Source organism: Mugil cephalus, chromosome 10, assembly GCF_022458985.1.
Source record: "Mugil cephalus isolate CIBA_MC_2020 chromosome 10, CIBA_Mcephalus_1.1, whole genome shotgun sequence".
In the NCBI taxonomy this organism is placed as follows: Eukaryota; Metazoa; Chordata; class Actinopteri; order Mugiliformes; family Mugilidae; genus Mugil; species Mugil cephalus.
In genome coordinates, this window is record NC_061779.1 from 22,880,999 (window position 1) to 22,890,876 (window position 9,878).

Consider the following 9,878-nt stretch of genomic DNA (forward strand, 5'->3'; position numbering starts at 1 on the left):
AGTTCGGATTAGCTCTACTAAAGACATGTTGTAGCGATTCAGAATCATATAAAAACTATAAACCTTGCAACTTGTTAGGAAAATAAAAGATGGAATCCAATAACAGCAATAAAACACTGTAAACTTCATAATGTGCCAGTATGTCGAAATATTAAATAGGAATTCAGAGTAGATTCCCTTTGACATATCAGCCCACTTATGAATATTATCAGCAGCAACACAATAATTCAGTTAAATGCATACATTCATATCAAGTCAAATTCAAACAGTCTCACTATACACATGACACTGCAAGAATTTCGAGGAGATACCCTGAAAAAGAATTGTAGAACATCAATAGGTCACCAGGAGCTCATTAGTGGACCTACAGGTTCTAGTACTATCGCTGAATGTTAATTGGATTCAAAGGTGTATAAATATGGTTCATGTTGCGAGATACCAAATAAAATACAGTACTTTGACACTATCATGGTTATGTTGGACATAAAAGAAAAGACTTCTGGGGTGATACAAAATTATCCCAACAACAGGGTGCAGAACATCTCCCTGAAGCTGCGAATTGACTTTAAAGAATACTGTCAAAACCTGCAGGTCCTCAACCCTAACATTACTGTGTGATAGAATAGGTTTGCAAGAGATGCCATACTGTTAATCAGCTTTAGGGCACTGGACTCATCATACCTGATTCAGAGCAGTGTCACACCATACTGGACACTTTAATGGCACTAGAGCAGTTATACAGTTTATACAGTAAGACACTGTCTTACTGCCATTGTACCATAACTCTTTGTATAAATATTATGTATTGACAATGAAACCATATAAAAATTACAAAAAGCTGTATACTGACCAAAAGACTTACAACAGTGAACCGTTTGTTTTTTTATAAGACTGATATATGAATACCGCAGATGAATTCTAAATAGCCTTGAAACTCAATTTTGATTCCCAGGCCTCCTGTAAGCCACTATATTGAGGACATGGGAACAAAGTAATACCAAAGGGTATTTAAAGGTCATTATTTAAAGTTAATATTGAACACCAGAGACACATTATTGGTCCCTTACATGGATTATTGGAACATCATAGTGGTTTTTCAGTTGGATTTTCAAGGCCAACGCTCACCCCAGTCCATAAACAACACTGCAGCCTGCTTCCAAATAGATCATCCGGCCCTAAATCCTCCTCATTAGACGCTGCGGCATAAACAACTGTTCTAACATGGCCCCTGGATCAGGTCACACTAATTAACCAGCACCATCGACTGACTATTCCTCATTATCCACCCTCTCATCTGATCGCATATAGGCCGTCAAGACAGCTAACGATCAACAGACTAATTAATCAGCTGATGAGGTGCAAGTGAAGCTCCGGGTTCCCTCTTCATTTGCGAGACACATGGGAGCTAATTAGTTCAATTATTAATGCATCTAATTAAATAGTTTCTCTGGGTAATCATGGTTACAGTCTCGTCCTCCACCCGTTGCGGTGATAAATGGATGTGTGGTGCATTAGACCCCTTTTGTCCTTTATTTTGACATACACTAACTCCAATGCAACGGCTGGCTCGGACTAAACATTACAGGCTATTCACAGTCCCGGACCCCATTAGGCTAATTGCACTAAAAGCAGTCTGTGGCTGACATTAAAGGTGAGCTGTGGTTAGGGCTCTAATTAGCAGTCTGTGAAAATGGGAAGCCCTTTTGGCCATCTGCTACAGCTTGCCATCATGTTCTCAGTGTGAAAAGGGCAAAGACAAATTTAGGCGATGTTTTGTAGAAGGGTTGTTTGTCAGATATAATGTCATGAGAGACTGGGTCACTGGGAGCACATTTCATACAGTAACAGCTGAATTTACGGGAGGGAAAACCAGAAAATGGCAGCAATTTGAGGCAGCCTTCATATGGTTTTCCATGTGAAACCACACCTGCTGTTTCCTGTCATATTTGAATGAAAAAACGACTTGGAGCTCATTTTCTACCACCCACATCTGTGTCTCATACTAGACTGTGTCCAGTCTTGAAACAAGCAACCTGAATAAACGAAACCTGTACGGAAAAAGCATTCGCTCCCTAAATCGCTAAACTGTTTTATTAGCCACTTAATCCGACAGTGTTCCAGGTGAACTGATTTGAACTAGACTGGACGCACAGGCCTGATGACTAGAAGGCATGTTTAGTCAAATCACCACTGAAATAAACCAGAAGCTTTCAGTTGGATAAAAAGTTAAATATTCAGATTCAGAATCAGACAACTTTATTTGTCCCCTGGGGCCAATTTAAGGCGTGTGTCAGCATTAAGTCATGCAAACCAGGAAACTATTAAAGAAAAAAAAAAAAAAAAAAAGGAAAATACCTAATATGTACAAAACTGTCCATAGAGGATGTAAACATGGCTGAATAAAATGGGAGAAAGTGTAAACAGGAGATGCAGTATATACATGTTATTACAGAGGTAGTATGGACAGATGAAATGTGCATATAAAAATGTGTGTGAAAGAAAAAAGATTTTATTAGTTTGGAAAGAGTTAAACTTCTTTTTCTGTTTCTTAAGGACTGCACAGGTCCATATTGAGAGGCTTTATCTGCAAATGAAGCAAACTTTAAACAATAGATCCTTTTCAGAATCTTTATCCAGGACGTTACATAAAAATCCAAGGAAAGCATACAAGAAACCTAAATAAAGTTTTGTTTTCATGACACCACCGAAAGACCCCTTTCACTGCTAACCTAGAATTATGTTCAGGCTAGTCTGGATTACTGCCATAATGAACGGTGAGGACCCTCAAACGGTTTTGGGAGAACGTTCTAGAGATGAGTGAAAAGCTTCTCGTTGTGGCAGACAGGTGTCACATTTCATCTCATTATATACGGTATTTTTAGCCTCATTAGCAGGACAGATCTGTAGACGGCCACACTGGTCTATCATCTGTCAGACCACCACTTTGGCTCAGTCTGAAATGTCTCAAAACATTTGGATGGATTGCCATGGTTTTGTAGAAAGGTTCTTGGTTCTCAGAACATTTTTTGCCATGTCCACGTGTCCACGTGTGCCATGTCCAGGTCAAAACGTTTGTTTGTCCTAAAATTTGGTTCATAGTGTGAAACACCTAGGATACGATTGTTAGCATGCTAACTAAGATTGTGGAAATGGCTCTAAAATCAGCATGTTAGCCTTGATGTTAACCAACCTCCTAGAACCGACTGACTGTGGGAGTTGGTTCATCCCTTCTGAGCAAACTCAAGCTGTTAAGGAGAACCATGTCATGTGGTTAAAAGCTTCACAATAATTAGACCCTCATTTGAGACTGTTTAGTCAGCTGCTGTTTCCAAGGTCAGTAATAAACTGCCAAGCTCAAATTCAAGCATCATCAAGCAAGCACCGAAATAAAATGATTCATCTTTTGCAAATTTAGACAACAAATCTAAACACATGTGAATCTTTATCCTGCAGTGTGTTAATTTATTTTTCATTTAAGGGAAAAGAGAGAATGGATACCAGATGGATCCTTCTAACGTAAGGTCAACAAGATCTCATTCCCCCAAATGACTTGCTGTGTACAGAGAACAGGATGTATTTAAAGAACATTAGCTTCACAAGCAAAGAGCTTTACCAGGCAGGCGTGTTGTGCAGGCAAGGCTGATTGTGATAGAGCACTGCCTGATCTCCCAAGAGGTTAGGTCACTATGGATGTTGTTTGTTTTGATCCCTAGATTGTGTGGGAAAATCTTCCATAGAGGGCCAGTTTTTAAGTGTTTGACAGGGGAAAGGAATGGCAGTCTGTTGTCCCATCCCTCAGTCCCAGCCCCACGCAGCACCTTCTTGACTTGAATGTAAACATATATTGATCAGCCACAACATTAAAAACACTGTTGGGGAACACCCCGAGACACCCTCAGAAGGTCCATGTCCATTCTTTGATGAGACACAACTTTTTTGGAGGCACAAGGGAGACCTACAATATTAGGCAGATACTTTTAATATTGTGGCTGGAAGTTACTTAAGAATAAAACATAATGATGGTACATAACATGCTGCAGCATTGGCAGCATTGTTGTATTTGACGATTTGACTCCATCAGGCAGCTCAAGACAGTCGTATGACCACAGACGTAGTCATATTAGGTTTAGAATACTCCACTTAAATGTGAATATGTTGACAGATGTTTGCTGGCATGAAGGGAATGTGATCTGTCTAAGTCTGCCTCTGGTAAATAAACACTGCATAAATCAGTACTACCTCTGAGACGTCTTTGAGAAAGATTCTTTAAGCTTCAAGTTGGAAACTGGCTGAAACAACTTCTGCGGTCCCTCCCCCCGAACTTACTTACTTACTACAGCTTACACTGACAACCTGAAATTCAAGGCCATTTCATGTAGCGGCTGGACAGGTGTTAGAAGAAGTGAGAAAGTTGTTATGTTTTGAATTGCTCTGTAATGTCTTCCACGAGAGACTGTCTGCGCCATAAGAAACACATCAACCGACGCTACTCCGGGTGCCCCTCCCCCAATGACATCTGGGCTTTGAAAACACCTTTGCTTTCAGAAGTAAGTCTTCTTTCTTTATTTTTTAGGTTTGTGGCAGATTATTCTGCTTCATTCAGACCTGTTGTCCTCATAAGTGGACGCATTATCTGCCATTAAGTGGCAATACACTAGTCGGTCAAAAAATGATAGCATGATAGCAGGCATTTAACAAAAAAAAAAATTGTTTTTATTTTTATGGTGGTGAAACTTTTCCATTTGTGCTTATTAACTAACTAACTCGTAGTAACAGGTTAGAGCGTCACTAATTAGCAAGTACCTGTCTGAGGACGTTGGGTTTAAATGTCCTTCTCAAAGATTATGCTTTGTTTTTATACTTCTTAGATCCTTGGAGATATTAACAACACATAACAAATAAAAACTCGGGTCTCAGGAGGTTAACTTCAAGACACTAAAGATAAACTTGAACTGGCATTCTGTTTTCCAAAGCTTTGTACAAAAAGCTAGGAGGACATGACTGGCATCCTAGCTTAGTGGCAACACTTGCGTGAAATATGAATGTTCAGAACGGGTTAAAGGCCGCTTCAAGTGTTTTTGAAAACTGCTCATCCAAAAACACATCAAAAGGGTTGAATGTGCTGCAGTCAGTGAGCTGCGTTGTGATCATGATTCACCGTACATCCTCAACCAGTGCAGGGCCCACCCAAACCACGGCTCTTCAGAACGGACCACTTACAGCTTTATTCAAGAAAGTATAGTAATTAAAAAGCTTTGTGAACACGCTGCTCCCCGATAGCTGGCTGAAGATGAATTTACGCTCCTGTGAAAGCAACAGAAGACCACTTATAAATACGATGATTACCCATCCAAATCACTTTACACTCAACACTGCACTTCCCGGCAGTGCATCCACCAAGTGTGAAATGGATCAGAATTAACGACTCTCTAGTAAAACGAACAACGGTCACCACATAAAGATTCCGTTTGTTATACATGGTTAGAAAATATCCAAAGCCGCTGTCTTAACGGCCTTAAAAAAGGGACCCAGAGGAGTAATGAAGTGAGTTTCATCAATTCACATTTTGAAGTATCATTACCCAAAAGAAATGCCACATAAATACCACATTTCAAAACCCGTGCATAGCTCTTCTCGGGGATCATATTTTGGAAAGCATCAGTGGCCCTTTCAGACATTTTTGGGCAGCGTTCCTCATCTACAGATGTAGCTTGTCACACTTGAAGAGGTTGTCTTTGATCTGTCAGCCTAAAACTTGGCAAAGCGACTTCAAAAACAGTCGTGCAAGCATAAACCTTTCCAGGGGTGGAACACAATGTAATGTGTTATGGCTCCACGCATACTCTGTGTCTAAGCTGAGGGTTCTCAACGAGGCTGAACGATGATTGAATGCAGTTCATATTTCCAAAAAGTCTCAAGAAAACATCTTTAATTTGGGTACATACAAGGTTCATATTCAGTATTGATCACCAAGAAGTCTGACTTGAACAGGTCGGAATATAATCTATTTCCTGTTTCAGGAGTTTCAGGAAGCTTCCCTCTTGTTCCTGTAATGAAAGATGGAAGAGCTAGAAAAAAAAGAGAATGAAGAAGTGAGAAGTGAGATGGACAGAGAGGGAGAGGGTTTAGACACACCTTCAGGAAATGTAGATGTGGTATGGTGTTAAGCATAGGTTTCCAACAGGGGTCCACGGCCCCCAGGGGGTCCGTGGAGGTACTGCAGGGGGGTCGCAAAATTTTTGGTTGAGGGCTGCAATTGGTTGAGGGTCTATTCAGTCCCCATGTGAAATCCCAGTTGCATGCAGCAATATTAGCAGAAGCAGTGCTGCTTGCTCCCATCAGTCTACTACTGAGGCCAGAATGACTTGGTGATTCACCGTCCCTACTACACTTAATTAAATTTAAAGTTTAAAGTAAAACTTGAATCTGTCAATATATATAACATTTAGATATGTTTATGTCAGGTATGTATGCAACGACGGTTGCACGATCACCCTACCGTCGTGCATCTTTAAAATACAAAAAAAGAATATTATTTGAATAGCTTAGTATTTGAATGCAAAATGATAATAATAATGTATATTTATAAATAGCACTACGTCAAATTTAATATAGAACCCATATACTAGGTAGGAGGTCCCTGTTTAGTCTCTCTGTCAGTTTGGGGGTCCTGAAAAACATTGAAGACCCCTGGTCTTAAGTGATGAAAACTTCATTATCAGCTCTTTCAATAGAACATGAGTGTATTGAGTATTTAAAAATGTCGCTGTCACACTACGGCCATATCAAAATTGCCATTTCGCTCAAGCGCTAAGATTTCAAGATTTTATCTGATACAAAAAGTGATAAAATCTGTAGCTGAAGATTTAGAAATATATTGTGGGTAACATTTTAAGGATAGAATATGAAAACATGACATAAATATGAGAAGCTTATTAAAATGCATGTTATTCCATTGTGTGGGTGGATAATGTAAGTGAATCCAAGCTAATGTGCCAAACTAGGAATATTTTTCTTTTCCATATGCCACCAACATTTGACATCTGTTTTTTTTTTTAATTCATTTCTGTTTTAGCTCAAGGATAGTCTCCAAAAATCCATATTAAAGTCCCAAGAAAGATACAAGAACATGCACTAATTTGAACTATATATATGGCCTGTATTGTAAAATGGTGTCGTATAGTGTGCATATATATGTATGTAGAGTTTATGCACACACCCACACACACACACTTCATATTCACATACACGTCTGTAGATAAAGTACACTGTATATCTGAACCACTGCACGTATTCATTCTTCTCATAGCCTGGACAGACAGCCTCGCCGTGATACCAAGTACTTCATCAGATTCAGCTTATTTGACAGCATTTGGAGCAGGCAGATACCAGCAACCCACAAAGCAGTCCTCAGTGCACAGACAGCAGGACATCAGATTTAGTGTAACGGGAGAGTGCAGGACATGAACACAGACAACACATGAAAGATTACACGATTACTGCACCTTTTCAAAAGAAAAAAGGCTTTAAATTCGCTGGTGTTTTTAAAACCATATCCAAACCCTGATGTAAGCCATAAAAAACTATAGCTCACTACTGTACTCTTCACATATGGTAGATATGCATTCAGGAAGCAATCACTGTGTGCGCTCATGCAGCATGACACACAGCGCACGCCACGCAGCAAAATAATGTGTCCTTGAGCAAATCCAACAGCGTAATGTTGTTCAGATCGTCTTGAAATCATGATTTTCATTTATCTCTCATATATATGTTTGATAATAATTCCACGTGTATCATTTCAGTTGATTTGAATTGGAAACTTAATTTTACCAGATGGATATATTGTCACATGTTTTTTCGTTAATTCAGCCAGGAGACTAAACATCTTCAGCTCCCATTTACTTTTACAATCAGGACTGCAGTCAGAGAGAAAGCTGGTGAGAAGCGAGCGAAGGATCTGATGTTTGGAGAAAAGGGCTCCTGCTCTGTCGTGGTTCCATTTCTGTGAGGGTTCAAGTCCTTGGAAGTCAGCCAGTCCCCTGTCAGTCTGACTAAGCTGCCGAGTTTTAGATTGGAGTGAGGATGTGCTCACCAGCTGTGAGATTAAGGGGAACTGATCGATGGCCTTTCTGATTGGCTCTCAGGGTGTCCCAGCAGCATCCAATCCGCTCGGTTCGGATGGTTGTCCTCGGCCGAGCCAAAAGCAATTCTTCCTCCTCGCAGGGGCCAAATAAGATCACTGACCTGAAGCTACGAGGCCACGCTTGGAGTTTCTGTGTCTATCTGCCTGCACTCCTCATTTTTTGGGAAAAACCAAAAACAAACAGGTAGACAGAGGAGGATGGAGACGTGAGGAGATGGAATCGAGTCAGAGTTCATATGAAGAGCATTTTCCCCAATCGCGCATTGAATTGTTTTATTTAAATTGCCATTTCCTCACATCTTCGTTATTAGGCTCCGACACGGTGCTTCTTTGCTTCTCTCCAGAAAATTACCTGTCAGTCAAACTCTGTGGGAGACTCCATGATGTCTTTTTCCTCAGAGTCTCTGTTGAGTCTCTGTAGGTGGAGCTCTTTTCTTTTTCAGCTACAGCTGCTATTGCCAACTACAGTTTTTTTTTTCTTCTATGTATTCAAAGAAAACTGCTGTAGCTGCTGCTGGAAATGTAAAATGCATGACTTCCTGTGCGGCACAGGATTTTTATTTTTTATTCTTTTAGAAGATGGAGAGAAGTCTTTCATGAGCTTTCATGAGCTAAGCAGAAACTTAGCTCCAGAAATGTCAGGGTTCATTTGATTAAATACTGAAAGCGCATAAAACGCATCACAAGCGAACCGTGTGGAAAATAATATGCGCAGCGCATAAGAGGATTCCTGTGTAACGTGGAAAGGACTGTTCACGAAATAACCTCATGATGGAGCTGAAGGATGGGGAGAAATGTTTGCTACCTTCACTGATCCCAAACAACTGCCAGGCAGACTCCTGCGGAGACTCGGCTTTCATTCACCACCTGTGCTGTGATGATGATGAACGCGAGGAGGCAGTCTGCTCTTCACCAAATGTTACATGTGGGAAGGAGGCACTGAGTAATCAGAGGAGAACATTTGAACAAATATACTTGTCTTGAAGCTGACAGATTCCATGTCTTCATACAGTGTACCTGCTCCAACAGTCTGTTATGCATCACCCCAGCCTGATCTGTATCTAATGATGAAGTCTGGTCGTATGCATTTTCTTGACCTGAGTTGTCCAGACTATTGATTTGTTTCTTGTCGTTTAGAACCTCTTTTTGGATTTTCCCCTTCCAAATAAATCTTTGTAGTCGTTTTGCGTTTCTCTGTGGTTGTTTTACGTCCCCATGTTCTGGTTTTAAAGTCTGTGTCGTCATTTGTCATCATTTGTTTTCTCGTTAAGACCCGTTTACATCCTTATGTCACTGCTTTGAATCCATTTTTGGTTGTTTTCCAAGTAGGCAAGGTTGTTAAGCTATACATCTCTTTGTGGTCATTATTTATTCTCATTGTTTTACATGGCTCTGTGGTCATTTTTCTTTTCTTGACTGCTATTTTTCTCATTGTCTTCATTTTGTGTTTCTCTGAGGTCATTTTTCATCCCTTTGTCGTAGTTCGGCATCTCTGCGTTCGCATCTCTTTCTAGCTGTTTTGCTCCTCTTTGTGGTCATTGTTTCATTTCATCTTGCATCTCATTATGTGTCTCGTTGTGGCTGATGGATTGACTTTCCAACAACAAATGTTAACTGTCACTTCATGGAGAAGCCGCAGCCGCAGCCTCCCCTCCCAACCCCTGGGCCCCAGGGTCTGTGCCTGGTGGATCCGTTAGGTAATCCATCCATGTCTGTTAGAAATCAAAATCAA